Below are 22,950 nucleotides of genomic sequence, written 5' to 3'. Positions count from 1 at the left end.
TGTAGTGTTTAATTTGAATTTTCCTTTTCTTAATTTCCTCTCATTTACCCTAATTACACTGCCAGCGTGTTTGCCTAAGCAATTTTTCTCTATCAACGGTGTTTACTCTCCTCAGATATCTACAGACTATTTTAACATCTGCCCACACACTGTGTTACATTTTAGACAAACCCTATTTAGCTTTGTGATTTTCCCTTCTAAATTGATGGCTCTGGTCTCCTGACATTGTGGCTTGGACTCTGGACTCTGTCATCCCACCAGGATGGTGGTCCAGTGTGCACTCCCAGAAGCTGTGAAGGCAGCAAGGATGACCTGCATGGTAAGCACCCTGGCCCACAGCCAGAGAAGCAATTTCCGACCTGTGCTTAACTTTAAGCACACAAGTAATCCTACTTGCTTTGCTGAGATTACACATGCCCTTAAAATAAAACCTTGCTCAGCTGCTGTGCTGGAGTGGGACCAGAGGGCTCTGCCTACTCTGCATCAAGCCCGTTAAAAAAAAAAATAAATTTCACCCATTTTGCCATGACAAAATGCATGTGTGTGAACAGTGTTCAGGGTGTGCTTTATTGCATGTGTTTGTCTGATTTACTGCCCACTGTCACTCAGGGACTCCAGATGTGTTCTTGTACCTGCTCTCTCCCTGGAAGTGTTTAAAAAATACTTAAATGTGGTGCTTAGGGACACGGTTTAGTGGTGGACTTGGCAGTATTAGGTTAACGGTGGGACCTGATGATCTTAAAGGTCTTTTCTAACCTAAGTGATTCTATGATTCTCCTCCCTACATGCATTTGGGGCATATGTAACAAGCTCATGGTCCTCCAAGCCAGGTCACATCCTTGTTATCTTCTGTCTAGCTTAAAAAGAGCACTTGGACAAGTGGGGGCATGAAGATAGCTTTGGCCATGAGTTTACTCTGAGAAAATGTGACTTATGGTGGGAATGTAGGTGAAGTGGGTAGCAGGCACTGTAGGACTTGTTTCCTGGGTGTGTGTGTTCTGCTGGTTCACTGGATTGTTTTGTGCCAGCTCCCAGACTTTTTCCGATGGCTGAAGTAATCCTAAAGTACCTCTCCTGTAGAGCTTCCCTGGTGTCTGCAAAGGTGTTGGTCCTTCTCTCCTGCTTCCCCATGGAGACATTCACAGGGTCTTTTTTTTCTCTTCTACTTAGCCATTTAGTTTGGTGGAACTTGTAAAAACTGAGCTCTGGGGCACATTGGCTCATGTCAATCACAGTTTGATGGTACGGTAATAAAGAGGAACACCTGCACGCATGCTCTTCTAAACCATGGTGTCATACGAGCTTCCCTTCTGTAGCAAATGAGGCTAAAAGGAGACTTGCTTGAGGAAACAAAGAGTTATCCCAGATGGGTTATAAAGAGTTTTACTCTTCAGTGCTAATCAGTTCTCATTCCTTTTAAATGAACAACTGACAAAATCAGGGGGATCTTCAATGCTGAGTGCCTTGAAAGACTGATCTACTTTATTTAGATGTCCAAGTATAGACTGAGGAGTGTAATGCTAATTCTACAAATCTGTACTTGGGCTGTGCTTTCTGATGAAACATGGCCTGGAAGAAAGAGCTGAGGCTCTTCACGTCTGTTTGTACAGAACTGGTAAGGCAGACAGATATTGGTGACTGCTTCAAATAGCACAAGCTTGAAGAAATCAGTATGTTTGAACTCCAGGAGACCACGTGAGCAGTCGCAACACTCACCAGAGGCTTCATCTGCACTGGTCAGATAGTGAAGTGGCCACAAGCACAGCTGAGAGAGCAGGAAGATGAGTGGGGGAAGAGTGGACACCCAGTGGTCCCACGGTGGAAAATGGTGTGTGCTAAAGGAGCTGCCCTCCTGCCCCAGCTGCAGATGGCACATGGACTCACCGAACCAGAGCAGCCATAGCTCTGCTCACGGTGAGGAGGCCCGGGCTTGCTGCTGGCAGCAATGGTGAAAGAGTTTCCTGGGATCCTTGAAACACCCAAGGGCAGCCTAACCTCCAAAGTGATGCTAGATCTGGGTGCTTACATCTGTCAGGCTTATTTTTAGCATGACCTGTCCCTTTCTAGTTTATGTGCACAGATGCAACCAGAGACCAAAAGGAAGCCCAGGAGAAGATGGGCTGTGCTGGAAACTGGCTGAGGAAGAGCATGCCAAGATGAGAACTCACAAGTCTTGTGTTACTGAGCCCAAAATGCCAAAGAAATTTTCTTCTGGGATGCTTGACTGCTTCTTTTGACTCCTCCGTACCAGGAGAGATTGTTTCTGCTTGTCTTAAGAGCAACCAAGCGTGAGGGCAGTGCAGAAGGATGGACTCCATTGACTGGAGCTGTACATGTGAAGTGAACGTGTCCATGGCCTCTTCTCCAGCCTCAGAGGGTAAGTGGCAAGAGCACAGCTTGCATTCGCTTGGCTAACGTGCCTTCACCTGCAGCTAAGGTACAGATCCACACAGTTCATTTGGTTTATTTGGAGCTGAACTGTGCCCAGGCATTTGCTGCGCAGAGGGGTAGCGCCAGGGCCCAAAGCCCTGCCAGGGAGCATGCCAGGACAGCCACAGGCCAGTGGTGAAAGCCCATGACCCGTCCCTTTCTAGTTTATGTGCACAGATGCAACCAGAGACCAAAAGGAAGCCCAGGAGAAGATGGGCTGTGCTGGAAACTGGCTGAGGAACAGCAGGGCAAGGATGGTCTCTGGCAGAGGGAGTTAAGATGTAGCTGGAGTAACAAGCCAGGCCACCATCCCACCCATTTCAGTTGAGCTGCCAAGAGAAGTGAGCCCTGACCCCTGCAGAGTGAGCGGGAGGTGTCAGGATGGAAGGAGCAGGCAGGGCAGAGGGGGAACAACTGCACACCAGGCTGGATGGACCCACCGAGCACATGAAGGCTGGATGGGCCATTTGTTCAAGAAAAACCATCCTCTGGCTTGGAGCCTGGGCTCTCAAATCTGCTGTGAAGCAAGGCGCCCTCTTCCAGTGCTGCACATACCTTTCATATTTCTTTCCCTCAGGGAAGTGTTTTGTGATGATTAATGAATTATGAAGGTCACCTTTTCAGTCTTCAGCTCTCGCTGAACTCCAAAGAAAACAAAATGCAGAAGAGTTCCAGCTAAAAGTGTCACAGTAAATGCATCCAGTTTATTTATGATTATGCTCACAATGGACTTATTAAGTACATTTCTTAAATAAACAGAACTTGAGACTGTTTGTGAAATGCTGGGGTTTTCTGTCTTAAAACATCTGCTGCCTATTTCTTAAGGACCATTTAGGTAATGCTAGAGCACATCCAGATATGCATCTATTTCCTGGAAATTGCTTAAACATTCTTCAAAAATGTAGAAATCTGTGCCTTTACTACCCGAGAAAAACCTAAGACTAAACCAGATGAGGCTGGGTAGCCACTAGCTGAGAGAAATTCAATAAATCTACCCTGAACATGAACTGTGTTGGTATGTGAGATTGGAAAGCTTGCTGGCAGGAGACAGAGAAGTTGACTGTAAGCCTGTATAACTCAGACCAGTAGTGCATGATGTTGCATAAAGAAACCCAGCCATTTTCAGCCGTGTGCTTTTTCTAATAACGTGCCTATTGAATAAACAACTGGATGCACATCTTCCTCCAACACTGAAGATGCTCTGGACAGGAATTTCCTTTTGAGCGTCTGTCCCTTTAGATGGTTAATAATTGATATCCTTAGGGAATCTTCTACATGCCAAGTATGAAAAAGTGCTTGGAACATCTGCAGGACAATTTTCCCATGAGATGTGATCCTTGTGTTTGATGTCTTACCCCTCTCTGGCAATAAGAGTCCCACTGCACTCTGACATCCAGTGATCCTATGGACAGTGTTAGATCTCTTCCAGTCTGGCTTCTTTCCGGCTTTCATTTTGGTTGTCATCTTCTCCACACTTGAAAGGAAGTCAGGGAATAAAGTCAGATTCAGTCTTCAAGGTTCAGCTGCTGAGGAGTGCTCCTGAAGAGTGTTCCTTAGCATTTATTGCTGCTTCCTTCCTTCCCTGTTGCTCAGCCCATCACAGCCTTGACGTCCCTCTGAATAATGGCATACCCTGACTCAGTTTGCTTGTGCCACACTGAACTGACTTGAGGGATGCAGCCGAGATGGTAAGAAGCCTCTCTGAACCTTTGCTACACTACTGTCATGCAGGATGTAGATATCCCATCCCATTCATTTATAGTGCCTATTACTGATCTTTTCTAAAAGGAAACAAAAGCCCAGTGGCTTCAAGTGTATGCAGGAAACATGGCTAGACTTCACAAGCACCTGCCTGTTACGGATAGCATGATAAAACTCATTGCCTGTGTCTGTTTTGCTAATTGCTGGTCTCTCCAATGGATGAACAGAGACCGTATAAGCTTGTGAGTTTTGGATTAAAGCTGCCCTAGACTACTATTTCCCTCTTACAGAACTACCACACCTCACTGGAGACTAATCTTGTTCTAGATCTGGAGAAAAGAAGAGAAGAAACAAGCATAAGTGCTTTGACAGAATGTTATGCATCAAGCCTGGCTTGCAAGAAAGGCTTGAGAAACATATATAAGGACTGTGATATGACCATGATGGAAAAAGCCTTTCTGGTCTTAAATGATAACCATGTGATCCCAGCAATGAACAACTACCCTGATAGTGATTCCTCAGGACACACGACTTTAAACTACCTTTAGAGCCCACAGATCATGGCAGAAGAGCAAGTTGGTAACCAGCTGCTCACATTCGTGCCCACCACTTGGCTCGTGAGTTGTCAGAGAGGACTTACTTTCTGGAGCCTTTGTGTAGGACCCTTCTAGCTCTGTACTTGAAGGTTTTGCAGAGCATGACATGTGTGCAAAGGTGAACCTGATAGGCAGTTTGTTTTATATTTAGCTGGTGAAATAAAAAACACTATCACAACCCCTTAAGGATCACCTTAATTATTTACAAGTGCACAAATTCAAAGCACCTGGAATCTAAACCGCCTCTTTGTACTTAGTGGTTTTGGTCTCAGGTCTGTTGCTCCCTTCACCTTATCCTGCACTTAACCAATTAACTGAGATGCATCCCGCTTCTTCCTTGACATGTCAAAAGAAACAGCCGTATGCCAAAGTCTCCTGTTTCTGCAGATGAAGGATTTTTCACCTGATCAGCCAGCTAGCCACAAATGTACGCTCACAACATTTGGTTTCACACAGGTGATAGACAGCACATATGTTTCTTCCTAACTAGTACTGTTTCCATAGTCATCATACCAGCTGTATCTGCTGAGATGGTGCAGATTGCATGGCCTCACTGCTGCTGAACGGCTGCAGAGCGTAGGCACCTTGACCTCTGGGCATCGCTCCAAGCGCTTCATATCCTGGGAGCACCTGCAGTGACTTGCACATGCCTCTTGAAAGAGCATCGGTCTGGATCCTGTGTTGTCTGGGTTTGAAAATGCACTGATCGTACTGAAGTTTCTTTTCTCTAGTTCTTGTGTGGCTGACGGAGGCTACATCTGGCCATGGCAGCATGCTTGATTGTTAGTATTAAATATAATTCCTCCAGGCTCTGGAGCTCCTTGTGCTGTTCCAGAAGGTTACTAAATTACCCACCAAAACATCCGACAGTATTCTTAATTCTAGGAGAAGAAGGGGGTCAGCCTCATGCAGGCAAGAATTACCCATTCCTTTCCCTTCCTACGGAGGCCATGGCAGAAAGAAGGGAAAACCTGGCAGGAGCATTACCTGCCTGGGCTTGCTGAGAGCAAAAAGATGGTCTGATTCAGAGTATTTTCACCTAGAGAAAGTCCTCTTGATCAGAGCCTCAGCAAGGGTCCTTGCTCAGATTAACCTTATTTTAGCACACATTAGAGGGGCCCTAAAGCAATTCTTACATAAACTGCAGGCTAGCAGGTAATAGGGGTTGCTGCGTCATCCAAGGAGTCATTAGAAGAGAGAAAACTTCCTTGTTTGAAGGACTCGGCGGCCTCCCAGCTTGGAGACTCATGTTCCCCTGGCAGCAGCAACTGCCTGCTGATATGACTTCTGTCTCATCTGTGAAGAGAAAATATTAGCCCTCTCTTGGGCATATTGATGGAAGCTGCAGTAAAGAACAGAACCAAAGCTGGGGTGCGGGAGTCTTGGCATCTCTCGGATGCAGAGCAACGGGTCTTCCACTGCTGCATACACCAGGAGTGGGGTGGGCAACGGTCCCCTTCCTGGGCAGGGGTTAGCCCATGGCTTCGCTCCCTGGGCTGACATCACCTAAAGGGCAGCTCTGTGGCATGTGTCCATGACGAAGTGCTGTGTTGGGGACAGCTAGACAGGTGAGAAAGCAGGTTTGGCACAACAGCTGACCTTGCCAAAAAAGACCCTCAACCAAATTCTTATATGAAGAGTAAATATAATCTCTTGATAATAACAACTCCCAGGAATTAATCATGTTCATCTAGATTTCTGGGGTAGGAAGCATTTGCTCTGCTCTGATTCAGTTAAATAATGATCTGTACCAGCTGCTGTAAACTGAGCGAGTTCACTTCTCTGATTCGGTTGTGCCTACACACTTTGGAGTCAGCATCCTTCTGCACAGAGCTATCTTCAGAAAATTTCTCACCCTCATGGGGCTGGGGGAGCTTGCCTGCTGGAAGCGGTGGGGCTGTTCTGCCCCACAGCCCACCGTTCACGTGGGCACTGCCTCCCACCCTGCCTGTCATGCACGGATAAAACACAAATACCCAGAAGCAACAGCCGTAGCTTACAATGAAGTCCCCCTTAAAATCCTGTCTTTGCTCTGATGGCTTCTAAGTCTGGGCAATATCTCCACTGCTGATGTGCTGCATCACCACCTTGCATGTGTTTGAGGTTGTCCCAGTGTCTCCCTCAGCACCTCAGCTTGCCAAGAGACTTGCTATCTCCCACCACGTCCAGAGGCACTGAGCACCTTGCAGGAAGATACTGTGTCTCCGCACCACTGATGAGACAGGGGCCATGGCAAGATCTCACAGCCAGGCAGTTGGGGCTTGTGTAGGCTGGGTTCATTCATCAGCACCGCATTAACCTATTGACTAGTAATCGATCACTATCTGCACTATCAGGTGGTGGTGGTTGGTTTATAGCCTCTATCACCAAAATACCTCTTTTCAGAATTTCATTCTGTTCTGTTTTTTCCTAGTCACTTAGCTGTAGTTTCAGCCCTTCTCCAGTCTGTGGGGCTGATGGATAGTCACCTCTTTCAAGAATGACATGTACTTTCCCAAGGCATCTTTCACTTCTGGAGATATTCCCTTTACACGCAGACAGCTCTCCTCCTTGCTGCTAGAGAGAGAACCCCTTAGAGGCAGGTCTGTATTAATAGGTATCGCACGCCCCGGATGCAGAGGAGACAGAAGAGCCCCAGACAGAGGTCATTTCAATTTGCTGGGTAGGCTTGGCCATCCGGGCAGGACAATGAAGTTATTGCTGTCAAGACTTGACTATTTTGGGTCTTTATGCCTAGGTTCCTGTGACATGTACCATGAGCAAATGTGGCATTTTGCAGGCGTTTCTGCCAAACTTACTGACACCGCAGCAGCTGGAAGGGGCACTGATGTTTTTTATTGTGCTTTCCAGTTAGGATGTCTTTCACAAACCTTCAAGGAGGAGAAACACAGCAGTAAATAGCTTCAGGTTCCGGCCTTCTTTTGTTCTTGATTTTAACAGCTCCTGTCCTAATTATAATCATTTACCATGTGATTTTAAAGCAATTATGAATTGACTGTAATGCATGCAGATTATTGATCTGTCATGCACAAAATTCATTCACTCTGCCAGCAATTTCAGACACTGAACTTCAGCTTGTGACTCATGGCTTTGCGTAAGTGATTCTACAGTAAAACCTGTGAAATAGTAAACCTTCAATACACATTTTTCTTTAACAGATTCTTCAGTGTTATTACTCCTTATAAGGACTTTTTGCCAGTGGAAAAGAAAACACTCCCACACAAACATGGGCAATTTAACCAGAGGCCTTTATGAGGTAGGTGATTGTTTTATACCTGAGTGGATATTTATTGTGATTACACTTAGTTACAGCAAAAAAAAAAAAAAAAAAAAAAAAATCATGTGGGCAGAAATGCACTAGGGAAGCTGAGAACAAAACATTGCTAGATTCCTTGTCCAAGAGTCACTGGGTCATTTCCATAGGTGCTGTGAGTGAACCGGTGCAGGTCTAGTAACAGTGGCTGGAGGAGACAGCCCAGGAGAAGAAACTATGAAACGCAGAGCATTCCTGAAAAACTAGAGGCTCCTCCAAAACCACATGCTGTCGATGAACCATACCACATTAGTCAAAACAATGAACAGGCTTGCTTTGCAATCAGTAAAGTAAGCGTAAGTCTGATGGAATAATTGAAAACATCATGGAAATCTAGACGCCCTTTCCAAAACTTGGTCAGCTTTACTATATTATTCAACATAATTGCAGACAAGATTGCCAGGGTCTCTTCTCAGACAATTCAATATACCAACACTGGCAGAATTGCTCTCCAATGTCAGGGAAGCAGCGGATCCACTATATACCCACAAAGGCCATTAATCTGGAATTGATGGACACTGAGGAGCCTGGGAAGCCAGTCTGGAAACTCAGATCACTGCCCCAAGCAGTGGCCAACCAAATCAACAGGGATTGATAGCTTGGCATAGGAACATTGCAGCTGGTGACAGTGTCAGGAGAGGGAACCAACCCCAAAACCATCAGTTGCAGTTACAGTTATGCCATGCACTTTGGATTGCAGAATTAGACCAGGCAGTTGCTCTGGTTTTGTATTTGCCTGCCCAATACTCCTTCCAGCAGAGCTGTGAAGATACATTTACTACAGTTTCATAAAACATCAGGTACAATTGCTTGCTCATGAACCTCATTGTAGCTCTTCTACAGCAGAGACTGGCTTCCAGCAGGCAAAATCCATGCTAAGTAACAGCATCATTTCTGGGAGGGCAGCCCATGGCTGTGAACATCAAGGTCAGCCCCACTGACCAGAAAGCACAGTACCCAACTCTGAAGCAGCTGTGCTTCTGCCTATCCTATACAATACTTCTGGGAGCTGGGCTTGTTCTTTTTGTACTTACTGATATCAGCCTCAGCATCTGAGGCTTAATTCATATCAAAACAAAGTCATACTGGCTCCAGAGAGGGCCAAGCCAGGCCCACGATGATGGGAATTCTTTCTTTTATGGAGAGTAAGCGTGCAGCTGCCTCACAAATGCTGGAGTTGTTAGCAAACAATTAATTAGTTCTATTTTAGTTCCCCATAACAAAGATCTTGCAGCAGCACAATAAGGGAGAGGAAACATAAGAGCCACTTGGAAGGGAACAACAGCACTACAGAGTGAATGAAGCCTTTATCGCATAGCCATCCAACAAAACCAGGATTCCACGACTGTGGCAGAGGAGCAGCAGCTCGGCAGCGTGCAGCCCTACAGCTATACCTTCAGGCAATTACATAAGCTAAAATGTCACAGGATCCAGCGCGGTTAATTGCAGGGGACCATTATGGAGACAAAGCGTAGGATGACTCTTTGTTCCACAGATCTGCACATACTTTGCATCAGCACACAGGTCAAAAGATCCTGGCCTCTGCTTGGTTTTGTGTCCTGGGTGTGTGCACTCCTCGTCAGGGAGCAGCAAGAGTGAGAGCTCAGCGGAGGACATGGCCAGGCACAGGTGGGAGCTCGTGCAGGGACCGCAGGCGAGGGCCTGAACTTCAACACAGTCCTTGAGCAGTGCGAGGTGATACGCAGGCTCCCGATGCTTAACCTGCAGATGTCCCCAGAATGAAGCAGATACTCTTTTAGCAAAGGTAAGGTCCTCACACCTTGCTTATAGAGAGAGGGTGTCTGGAAAGGAGAGGGGGCAAGCGTGCAGTGCAGGCAGGTTACAGGGAAATAACTGCAGAAGTACTGGTGGCCAAACAGTGAATGCGTGAGATGATGCTGCGGGCAGCAGCTACTGATCTTACTGGGTCAGATGGAATTTTGTGGGACTTCCCCACAAGACAGAAAGTCCTGGAGGCTAGATCCAGGCATTACTGTACTCACACTGTGTATTTGGTGGTATCCTTTTCAACCTCAAAGGCAACTGTGACCGACAAATATGTGACCACGACTTGACATTTTCTTCACCCTCCCCATTTTCTTCTATGTTTCTGACAAGCTCTAGCTCAGTTTTTCTGCTGCTCTGTTCTAAAGATTTGTTAAGAAGGACAGAAAGCAACCAGGGAACAAAGCAGTTCAGGCAATTAGCATGTCAAACAGATTGTCTGTCTATCTATCCATCTATCCACCCATCCATCCATCCCTTCCTTCCTTCTCAGATATGGTCTACAGAGGGGCATGGTTGAAGGGTCAACCAGGAGACGGGGCAGGTGGTCATCTGTGACTCCCTTGTCCTCTGACCTCCGCCCCTTTCCTTGTCATGCCAGGCAGAAGTTGAACCCCAGTGGCACTTTTACTCAAGCACAAGTGACTTCTACAAGGCTACGCTTGGCACAGGCTGTCCACATCCAGGACCCTGTACAAGGGAGCTAAAGTAAGAACTTGCTACCTTTTCTCTAAGAAACCAGTCTTTGCTGGTCAAGGCCCACACTTGCTTATGTGAAAAACACATAAACAAGAGGACTGAAAGTGTAAGAACAAGGAGTCTAAAAGGATGCACCTACCTTACTGAGTAAAACAGAGACAGGGAGAGAGCTCAAGCACTGGATCACTCACGTGGTCATCCACACTCTGAGCTCACTCCCTGGCTCCAGTCTGGAGGTCTTCAACTAGCTCTTTCCAAGAGAAATCTCCTACAGAAGGACTAGCCCTGGGCAGTGTGAACACGCAGAGCAGCGTGGCAGTGAGGCTGGCCGTCCATTTCCAGCAGTATTTAGTCTCCAGATCTCTCAGTCTAGTCTCCTCTGTATTCAGCAATATGGACAAAACCATGCACACTTTGGGTATTCAGTACGTGGACAGCTGGTCTATCCTCAAGCCATAAGCATATTCTTAGAGTTCCAGATCCAAAAAGGGGTTCACGATCACATGAGGTAGGTTATGAAGTTGCTCACGATACTGGAAATAGAATAGGGTTGAAAGCCCGCAAATGAATCAAGGCATAGAGATGAGGTTATGTACATAAAAGTTTGAGGAGTGATTCAGTCCCAAATAAGACTTACCAGGTTTCCTGGGCTGGAAGCAGATTTTATTGCTCTTTAAGGAGATGTGTGCAGTGTTTCCCATCCCTGACCCCTGAATATATTTTTGTCAAGTCAAAGGCAACTTGAGTTCATCCCTTCTCCACGGGGACCAAAATGTGAAATGCAAACCTGTTGGTGGCAACTCTTTCTCTAAAATCACTGGATGGGTCTGAAGTAGTTCTCATACAACACTTCCTTCTGTTCAGGAGAGATTTTTAAGCAGCTGGTGGATTTGGGCATGCTCTGCTGCCCAACATGTGAAGCTGCAAATTGCAAACCCCAGCTCGAACTCTGACTTCTTTGGTGCCTCAGGCAGTACCTTGGATGTGTTCCACAGTAACTGGGAGTTAAAGGGTTTTGAAAAATTCAGCTGCCAGCAGCCAGTTAGACCCAGTGGAGCATCTGTCCTGCATGGAAAAAGCCTTCCTCCTTCTTTGTATCTGCTTAGGATTTTTTCCATCCATCTTTTTAGTACCTCCCCTATAAAAAGGAACAGTGATTCTTTGCCCACCTCTGTGGCATCCTTTGGATGACTAAGAAACACTGTGTATAATTTTATGACATAAAGAGGGAAGGGCAAAGCTCTACCACTTGCTACTGTACTTAAAGCTGTAATTGTGTGTAAGTACTTGCAAATATCAAGGCCACCTTTGGGAACAACTGTGTGTAATGGCTCTTCTTGTTATATTCCATTTGTCCGGTAGAACATAATGGCTAAATCAATGTAAAGTGTCATGTATTTCTTTTTTTTCTGCTCTCCCTGGGGCTATTCTTTCCAGTTACGTATGTTCAGCTTTGATATCTAGAAAAATCAATGAAGATTGAGTTGTTCTCAAAAAAAACCCCAAGCTAAACATTTAAAGCATTTTCTGTCATCTTAGTGTGGAATATGTAATCCTTCTCCCCCTCAGGCTGCCCAACTCGGCAAGCTTTTGTGAAATGAGCAGTAGCATAAAAACAGGTTTATACTTAAAGGTTGTTTTTTCTTGGGTCTCATTCTTAACCATAATCAGTGAAATTGGTTTTACTTGTACTCTCATAAAAGAAATACTACCACTTTGCTGTTCCTGAATAATAAAGATAGTTTTCATACACACACACACACACACAAAAAAAAAAAAGGAGTTGACCTATGTATCCATCCTCTGACATTCTTTTTGTGTCAAACCCTGATTCTTCAGTTCACTTCTACGCACGGCTGTGAACTCAACACAGATGCTCATGATGCAGTCAGCCAGTGACTGCAAGAAGACACAGCAGAGCTATCAGACTGTACGTGGGAGTAATCTGAAAATAATAAAAAATGAGAAAGCACATTAAATGCAACCCAAAACTTATCTATGTCTATACAAAAATAAATCTTTACAGAAGATGTAATAAAACCTTCATTTCAGCACTTGGGTCTTCACAGTGGCTTTTGCCTCCACTACAACCTTCTGTGCTTTCTAAAGGTCAGATACCACAGTCAGTAATACCGCACCCCTTCAGCTGCCTTCAGAAGCGGTAAGATTTCACGCTCTAAGATGTAATTCTGCTCTTATTACAGAGAACGATTTTCAGGACTGATGCAACACCATCAGAACACCTCTCTGCAAAGCGTAGCAGGGGCCTTGGGGATTAAAGGTGTCACACCCAGAAAGGTTTGGCATCACAGCTCATGGGCTGGCTGCTCAGCAAAGCAGGTGGGGAAGCTGAGCAATCCAGGGCAGCCAAAGCACTTCACTACCATTTTGTAAAGTATATATAAAGTAAATTTAAAAATATTTGGCTCAGATTTTAGTGGCTCAAATACCAAAGTTGCCTCGATGTTGGAACATCAGAGTTTCAACAGGTAGAAGGTAAAAGCTGTGAAAAGGGCCCCTTGACCCACTCCTCTCATTTAATTATTCTTCCCCTGTGTTGTGCGGAGGTTTGGGAGGTTTTGCTTTGCCAACAGCAGCAGACCGAAGCAGGTTTGATGGTCCAGTTCAACCAGTTGCTTGCCCTTGTGAAAGGGAAGGGAAGCAGCCGAGTCCTCCTGCCACGTGTGGGTGTATCGGTACATCAGCAGTGTCATTACCGACATGACCAAGCAGACAGGGTGCACGGCACAGCCATCGTGGCACTGAGCACACCCTCCATGCCTCCAGCACCCTTGGGTCCCCCGGGACTGAGCGGTGTTGGCGTGGGGTACACTTGGGTCTGGTAGGAGGAAAACAACTTGTAACCCCATTTTAAATTTTTTTTTTTTTTTAAAGTTCTGTTTATCTGCAGCTGCTTGGCAAATGTTGTCATCAAGACCCTGTTTCATTGCTTTAAGTGGAAAATGTTTGTGTCAAACATCTTCCCCAATGCTTGTGAAAGGACACAGCCTGGCGGGTGGAGAGCGCCAGGAGCTGACATGGACACACCCCCCCCTACACTTGCGGTCACTGGTGCCATCATCACGACTTGCTCTTGGCAGCAGCTTAGTCAGTGAGGGACAGCAGAGCGGCGCTTGAGAACAGAAAAAATTTCTTCCAGTGCCACTCATCAAACCTGATGTCCTTGCAGGGCATTTGCGGTGGGCAGATCAAGTAGGAAATGAGGGTGGAAGGGTATGTGCTGTTTGCCCCTGCAAGGAAGGGGTGGTGAAATAGCCCACCGCAGCATTTCCCAGTGTATCTCGCTCTCTCCCAGCTTCTCTGGCTCAGCAGCCACACTGCAGAAACCTCCTAGCACTTTCCTTAAAAGCCACAAACCAGCTGCAACATGACTGGTGTCTTCAGAGTAATCTGTTGGAAGTTAAACCAGCAATTCTTTCCTCAAATGACCAGCAGAAATTTCTGGAGGGCAAAGCGAAATAGCCCAGGCACGTGGGCCACTGTGTCCTGCTGACCGAAGGAGGCAAGTCTGGGCTCCACGGGCATTGAGCCCAGCCCTGTTAAAGCCAGGCAGCAGCTGCATGCCAGAGGTGGCTCTGCAGAAGGGCTCCAGCATACGGGAGTTGGAAACTTGGTGTTTGAGATTGCAACTGAGGCTTCTGAAGAAAAAAATAAATGTCAGCCAGCACATTGAGACTGTACTGGGAGGTGTGTAGGGCCAGAGCAGGCAAGTCCAAGTAAACCTGACACTTTCCAAGCCTTAGTGTCCTGACTGAGCAGGTGTAAAGGATGTCCCCATGGATGTGCGCAAATGCTTCTCCCTTCCAGAAGGCTCCCAAAGGCTACCCTCTCCAGACCCCTTCACTCTGAGAGAGCATGGGAGGTGTGTTAGCAGGGGATGACAGCACATCCTTCCTGCCTGGCTGGACCATCCATCACTCACTTAGGTCACTGCAGCAGAGACAAACCAAATTACCTGATGACCCATCAGCTCCTCCATTCATCCCCTTCTCCAGGAAAATAAAACCCAGTCAAGGGTACTCCTTGCTGCAGCAATACATCTTGCTCAGGTGCATTGTTATTCCTGGGCTCAGTGTCAGCCTGTGTGTGGAGGCAAATAAGACTCGGAAAGACTTATCTGAGCGTTATAAATTTCTGGTGGGGATGGACCCTACTAGCCTTGGCACAAACGCCTCCCATGGTTGTTCATGTCATTGATCCCTGTGGTGCTAATTGAGCTCATTTTAGGAGACAAGACCAATGCCCACATCCCACCCTCTTCAGAGGCTTATTTCTCTGAGCCAGGGCTAAGGCACTGTCAGTAGCTCCCATCCTTCTCTGCGCAGCCTCCCCCAGGCAGCAGCCCCCGCTGAGGCTCGTACCCACAAGGTTTCTGCTTCCTGCAGGTTTCCTTCATTGGCCGCCTGCTTCAGCTCTCCCAGCGTGACCCTCTGCCTGGTGCTGATTGATAGCCACAAGGTCCTGGTTCAAGTTGAGCTGTTGCTAGTAACAACTTGCTCAAGCCTCCAAGCACAGCCCCAGGAAGATTAAACAAAGCTGTCCAAGTCCCTAGCGAGCAACGTTTTCTCCAAGCATAAGGGATGAATCAAGGGGCTCAACAATCCTGGAGGAAGAAAAGGGCAACAGGAAAGCAAGCAGATGTTGTACAGTAACCACTGCTTCCTTTCCCAACACACAGCTGGCCCCTGTCTGGTGCTCCCAGGAGGGTCCTCTCAAGAGCCGCAGCTCCCCCAGATGACTCCCATGGATTGCATGGCCATTCCCTTACAGTACAGAAAAGCTGGAGGAGGGAGAAAAATCACTGCAAGCCATCCTCCCTCCTTCCTACTTCTGACTCCACATCAGTAGCTTGATTTCAAAGCCACAGCATTTGAAAAATAAGCATTGGAGCTCAGGATGCCCTCTCATTTTCTGAGCCTTTGGGTCACATTACATCATAGCCCATCACTTTTCTTTTCGTGTGTGAAGGCTATAAATCTGCCTTGAATGACAGGAGACATTCATCTCCAGAAGCAGCGGGTTTTCAAGTAAGTCACATCACGGGACTTATACTGTGAATGCAAAAATATATAACATCAGAAATAATATAGAAAAATTAATAAGAAAAGAAGTCTGGCTTGCCTTTGATTTCTGGTGAGGAAAGCTGCATTTTCTTGAGAGCAGCAGCAATGTCTCTGTGAATCTGTCTTTATTATGGAGGCAGGAGAAACACTGTCAGTGTTTGCCGGTAGTACTATCTTCTCTCGATCTACCTGCTTGTGATATTATACAGAGTTTATGGTCAGAAGCAGAAAAAAAATATAAGAAATGCAAGTGTTCCAAGTTTCCATTTGCTTTGGGAGATCTTTTATTAAGGATTTTGCTGCTCTAAAATGTCCTCAGGATACAAATTGGTATTGACAAACTGCAGGAGGTCTCCTGAGGTTTCCACATTTAAAGTGTTATTTAAATACTATAAACTATTACAGCACTTGTGTTGTAGGGTCCATAATTTCATTGAGTGCACGCTGTTACAAGTTACAATACTTGATCCAGAAAAGAAACATGATCTTCCTTTCCCTCACCTGTTGCATTGTGCAAAATACCATCCCAAAACTACATCCCACCTTGCTTACAGTTTTGCAGCAAGTCCCAAGCATTCACTGAGAACTAAAACAAAGCAATGAACACCCATGGGTTAATATTTTTCTAAACCACTTGAAGAGCTGTGAAACTGCAGGTTGCACAAGATACCAAGGAATATGTGGATTTCATGAGGAAAAGTGGAGGTTTGGGGTTGGTTTTTGTTTCATCACACCTGGCTTTAGCTAGCTGGGGCAGAGACACTGACTTGTGACTTGGATGGCAGTGAGTGTCCTTAACAATGACTCTCGTGTGGTAAAACTGACCTGCAGGAGGGCTGGGGAAGGGTGAATGTGATTAGGTGTCACTGTTTTTCCTGGAGATGCACATACTGAAGTCAAGAGCTTCAGCCCAGGCTTGCCTGAAGCTTTGGGGAAGAAGAGGGTGGGCAGCGCAGGTGGGGGCAGCTCCTGCCCTCACGTGGGTGGCAGCCCTTGGAACATCCCCTGGGGACCTGAGCTGCACCCTGAGCCCCGGGGTTTTCCTCTCCAGCGCCTGCAGAGCCCTGCGTCCTGCATTTGATAATGACATGAGGTGGTTCAATGTTTCCATGATACATTGCTGAACTGGAGATGGAGAAAGTGTCCTGAGCACAGGCCCACAGGCCACAGCTCTGTTGCTTTTCAGCATGGGGAGACCAAAAAGAGTTACTATTGAGAACAGAAATTACGACAGCTATACCAGACTTCTGCTGGTATTTGCTGAGTGATTCTCTAAATTAAGTAACCTAAAAATGCCCCTTGGCAGTGTCCAAGCCACAGCTAATGGTCATGCTTGAGGGCATGGATTCCCCCCTAGATGGGAGCTGCTCCAGCAGCCAGAGGGAGGGTGCCAGATCCATCCCCACCAGTGATAATCCCAGTGCTAGCGGAGGCAGCTGTGCTGGTGGGAGGTTTGTTCTGGTTTACTTTTCCAGATCCTTTTCATGCTCAGCAGCACACCCACCCAGTGCTTCGCTAGGTGCTCCAGGAATGCCAGGTGATGTGTTGGTGGGCAACCTTCACCTCCCCGGAGGAAGGTGACAGGCCATTTCTCCCAGGAGCTCGTGCTCTCACAGGCACCCGCTAGCATGGCTCTATCAAGTCTTGAAGAGATGGAGCTCCTGGTGAAGGAATGAAACGCATGTCTCTAGCCCAGAAAATATGAGGGTCGGGGAGGGTCCTTGAGGTCATGTGGAGAAAGTAGTTGAAATGGGCAGAGGCTCACAGCTAAACAAAACAGATGGTGCACTGAAGAGATGGCAGAAAGCTGGGGCTGAGCAGGGCTCAGGAACTCATCCAGCTTGGCCAGCCCCAGAGCAGGAACATCTAACCCCACTGTGCTCTTCTTTCTTCTTTCTTTTTTTTTTTTTTTGTATTTATCTCTAGACTATTCTTAAAAATTCTGAAGGGTGAGATTTTATGGGATTACCGTGCTCCTTTTCTAAAGCCAACTGTCCAGACCCTTAGAAATTATTTCCAAATTTCTGGCCTAAATCCTGGTGCCGCAGCTTACATCCATTATTTGCTGTCTTCTCAACAGCTGACATGGAGGAGAGAAGACAAGCCCTGGTGAGAGGGAGCTGAGCTGCTGGAAATGCCTGAGGACAGGAGGGCTCCTCAGCACTAATCCTGCGGTATTCAGAAATGAGATGAGGCGGGAGCTGGTGCAGTGGCCCCAGGGTGTAAACAGAGGGGGGATTGCAGTCTGGAGGTGGGATGCCAAGTTAGGAATGCTTGTGGCCTGTTATCCCAAGCCCAGCTGAAGGCCTGGGAGGTCAGAGACAAGTAACTGGCCCAATGAGTATGAAAATGACAGCTCAGGAGCAAACCATCCCCTTGTGCAGAAAACCAGGAGTTTGTCTAAGCAGGTATCTTCTCAATTAACTGACATGCCAAATAAGAGATAACAGCTGGGGAAATGAGTGAGCGACCAAAAGGAGCGTGCAAGCACTGTTCGTTCACTCTGGGATGAAATCAGAAAGGACCAAGCCCAACTGGAGCTTAGGCTGGCTAGGGACAAAGAGAAACACGAAGGGGTACTAAACATATGTTAGCAGCAAAAGGAAACTGTGGAGAAATTGTGGGTCCACCAACAAACGGGGGAGACAACCTACTGACAGATGATAAGCAAAAGACCAAAACATTTAATGTCTTTTTGGCAAACATTTTCATTGGCAAAGTTTAATCCCACACCTTCACATGTCCAGCACAATTTGGGAAGGAGGGGAACAACCAATGGGTGGAGCAACAAATGAAGGTCTACCTAGAGAAGTAAGTATTCAGATCCAGGTGAGCAGATGGGATTCACCTGATGGTGACTTCATGGCTGCTGTCCATCATCAGAAACTCCATGATCAGGTACAGCTCTGACCAGTGGAAAGTCTCCTGCAGCATTTTCATGTCAACCTGAGCAAACATGAGTTGGATGAACAAACTGTTAGATGGACTGAAAATTAGATGGACCATTAGGTCAAAGAATGGTAATCAATGTTGTGACAGGCCATCTGGCAGCCAGTAATGAACAGAGGACCCCAGGGAATGACACAGGAGCTGATACTGTTCAATATTTTCATCAGTCACCAGGCTGATAACACAGAGGGCACTTTCAGCGCATTTACAGATGGTAATAGCTTGGAAGCAATGACATCCATCTCCATTTGGCAGAGCTGGTAGAGTTTCAGTCCAGAGGGACCTTGAGAAATTTGGGACCTTGAGAAATTTGGGACCTGTGTCAATAGAAACCCCATAGCATTCAACAGGAGCAGCGCAAACCCCACAATTTGGTATAGGATGGCATCCTAATGCCTACGTAACTGCCATGCAGGAAAAGACCTGGGCTTTACTGTGAGTCTTCAGTGAGCATTTAATGCAAATCAGGCAAACTGTATACTGGAGATGCGTTAGGAGCAATGTGACTGGCAGTCGGAGGGTAGTTATTATTCCCTTTCTACTCAGTGTTGGTGAGGCTGCCCCAGAAATGTCGTCCTGTGTTGGGACCCCCAGTTCAAGACATCACTGAGAACATGCAGGAAGTCCACCAGAATGCTGGCAAGATGGATGGTGGCCTAGAGCACATGATCTGCAAAGAGATGCTGAGGGGCATGTGTTTTGGTAGTCTGGCAAAGAGGTGGCTTAGGAGTGGTCTAAACCCAGCCTGCACCTACATGAAAGGCAATGACAAAGACAATGGAGCCAAACTCTACACATTAGTGGTGAGCTATACAGAAGAACCCCGGTCTTCACTGGAGTGACCACACTTGTCTCTTCAGGGGCCTGAAGGAGGGTCATGCAGTGGACATCTGTGGTGGACCTTTGACCACTCAATCCAGCAGACAGCTCAGTGCCTAGTTCTGCCTTGGGTGGCCCAGGCAGCTCCCTCCGAGCCAGTGCCCAGGCATTGCTCTAGGAACAGCTCATTCCCACAAGTTGTCCCCAAAAGACAGCACGGACAGGGTGGTGCCAGGTTCCTCCCACACGACCTTTAACAGCACCGTACGGGGCATTGCATCCTAAAATGCCTCCGACAAGCCTCGTGCAAGACAACAAAAAACCTGTTTTGCATTATGAAATTACCACCCTCATGGGCTCAAACCCAGCTCTCAAGTAATTTAGGATATTTTGAACTGTAGGGGACAAAAAAAGGGAAGAAATTATCATTAGGGACCTGAGTATCCCAGAGGGCTCAGAAAAGACCCAGGACTGGAATGCTATTTCATGTAGATCTGGCTGATCGCAGGACAATTAGCTTTAAGCAGAGTGGATATGGGCCAGTCCACTGGGCCCTGGGCCTGGGGTTAAGTCACCAGCCCTCCTTCAGCTGCCAGCATAGGCACAACCATGGAGACTTGTGGTCAGTTGCCAGGAGAAGTCTCCCCCGTGGCTGTAAGTCACTTCCCCCAGCTCAGCTCCCTACTAGGAGGATGTTGAAGATGAGGGAGGGCACAAGCAGTGAAAGGTGGAGCCCACCAGGTTACCTCCATCTAAGTAAGAAACGTTTATAATTACCAGTTCCCTTTGTACAGCTCAGAGGCATGTGTCTGTGCAGCATGGTGAGGAGCTGAAGTGACCTTTCCTTATCTCTCCTTCTCTGCTGTGTCCATGTGGAGGTGGACCCATGGAAGCAACAGTTTCCTCCTGTGTTTTCCCCTTACTGTGCAAGAGGATGATGCAGGCAGCAAGATAGCTCATTGCCCAGATTAAAATAACGCAGTTCTGCTTCAGATCTTGCTTACATTTTACGAGCTTCATACCTGAACATTTCATTAACAAAGGCAAATTGACTATAACGTCTTCTAAGCAAGCTTGCTCAGAAACCCCTGAAACAATCAAAAGCCAGGGAAAACAATTCATTGCATCTGATGCATCAGTTCTTGGAATTTTAGCTATATTAGGCAATACCTCATTGTTCACTCTATTAGCCTAATTGCATGCATATTTATCGTGTGCCGTTCTTTAGTATCTAGGCAAAATCAAAGTAGGCTGCTTCACTACTGAGGTAGCAATTTTGCATAAGAAACGTGGACAGTTTTACATCAGAATAATAATGCTATTCCATTATTCAAAACCAGAGCTAAAATTAGCAGTCACCTTAACAATCAGATGCATATTTTATCTTCAAGGTATGAGCCTGAATTAGCACAGACCTCTGCCTCGTATTAACAGCCCTTAGTGCTAGTTAGGTTCTTCTACACCAAGATCATTGGCATGAGATAGGCACGTGAGACTCAGACTATCTTTTAGGTTTGTATCTTCCTATTTAAATACTAGAGGAACTGCAGAAGTCACACTCCATCTTCATCTAATTGCTAGGTGCCAAAAAACTGCATAAACCTTGAGACAGGACATTTTATATACTTTTTATATATACCATGCTATTAAAAAGGTATATAAAATGTCCTGTCTCGAGGTTTATGCAGTTAAACACTTGCTGGTACGTGTTTAAGGGAAAACCGAGTCAAATCTACCTGCAGAATTTCACCTGCTTGTGCTCACTCCAAAAGCACCAGTGCTTTTTTGAGGCCACCCTTAAAATGATACAGCATCTTTCCCTCCATTGGGTGGCTGAGGGATTGGGGCTCCTAGTACAGAGCAGGTGCTGTAGCTCATCTGCACATTCTAAATAACAGCCAAAGCCTTGTTGTGCAACAGCCACAAAACAGTCCATCAGGAGGTCTTTTAATAAGCCATATGTGAGCAGCACTTGGACAGATGGAAAAATTCCCTCTTGACCAGTGCTGTGTTTTAAGCACCCTTAATCTGCAGGGACATTGCCACTTGAATGGGATACCGGGCACCTTGAAGAATGCAATAAACCCAAACAAAGCTCTCTGATTTAGCCTCTATAGGCTGTCTGAGACATGAAGGGGTAAGAGAAAGGGTTAAAAAAAAAAAAATCATAGTTCTGATAAAAAATCCTCAAATGTCCCTCCTGCCTGTACTGATGGAGTGGTTACTTCATGTCTAAAGCCAGGGCCAGTTTTTTCCCAACTCAGTTTAGAGGCAGGTGGAGGAAACGTGGCTGCTAAACGACGGTGAAGAATGATGAAATACTGGAAATCTGGACCATGGACTTGTCTCCTCATGGCTGGGGTGCACAGACTGGGGGGGCTGCCCAAGATGTGGACTTCACGCAGAGTGGTTCCTCCCTGTGGAGGAGCAAAATGGTCACATGTGCCTCCTTCTCTTCATGGGCTGTAGAGGATGCTTTGCTCAGAAGCTGCTGAGATCGTAGAAACATAAAATCACTTAGGTTGAAAAAGACCTTTAAGATTTTCAAGTCCAACTGTTAACCCAGCACTGCCAAGTCCACCACTAAGCCATGTCACTAAGCACCACATCTGCACGTCTTTTAAACGCCTCCAGGGATGGTGACTCAACCAGCTCCCTGGGCAGCCTGTTCCAATGCTTAACCACCTTTTCCATGAAGACATTTTTCCTAATATCCAATCTAAACTGCCTGTGGCGCAACTTGAGGCCATTTCCTCTTGTCTTATCACTTATTATCTGGGAGAAGAGCCCGACCGACCCCACCTGCCTACCCCCTCCCTTCAGGCAGCTGCGGAGAGCGATAAGGTCTCCCCTCAGCCTCCTCCTCTCCAGGCTGAACACCCCCAGCTCCCTCAGCTGCTCCTCATCAGACTTGTGCCCCAGCCCCTTCCCCAGCCCCGCTGCCCTTCCCTGGACACGCTCCAGCACCCCAATGTCTTTCTTGTAGATGTCTCAGTTCAGGTGAGGGGAGTCCCCCCCCAGCTGCTGGCAGGACCCAGGGCTAACTCCTGGGGGCTGGGGGGGCAGCTGCCCCTGTCACTGGTGCTGGGCTTGGTGGGGTGACCACCAGACCTTCTCCTTCCCAGCAGCTGAGTGCAACCCATCTATTTTCATCCAAATCAGCCTAACCGTATCCAAATTTATGGCCTGCTCTTGCGTTACAGGTAGGCAACACCTCCTTAGCTGCTTCAGGCCCTAAGGGGCTGCCAATACCACGCTGCTGTTGCTGTGATTTCTCTGTGATCTCTGCATTCCTCAGGCTTCTGCCAGTTCTATCTCGCAGGGTTAGAGAGATCTTCAGACTTCTTAATATCAAAAGAAATGGGATCAGTGCAAAGTCTGCTTGCTAAGCGTGGTTCAGTTCAAACTGTGCTCCTGAAGGCTCCTGGGAGGGTTCAGGGCTGTGAGCCCCAGACAACAGGCATGTCTCTGCCTGTGCTGGGATTTGTTTGCAGGAGGGGAAGGAAATACCAGGTGTGGGACTGGAGTTAGTAATTCACCTTGCTGCCCCAACTGGGAGAGGCTTTAGTCCCCT

Source organism: Falco cherrug, chromosome 2 (genome assembly GCF_023634085.1).
Source record: "Falco cherrug isolate bFalChe1 chromosome 2, bFalChe1.pri, whole genome shotgun sequence".
Classification (NCBI taxonomy): Eukaryota; Metazoa; Chordata; class Aves; order Falconiformes; family Falconidae; genus Falco; species Falco cherrug.
The sequence above is the reverse complement of the archived record's forward strand: the minus strand, read 5'-3'. Positions refer to the sequence as shown.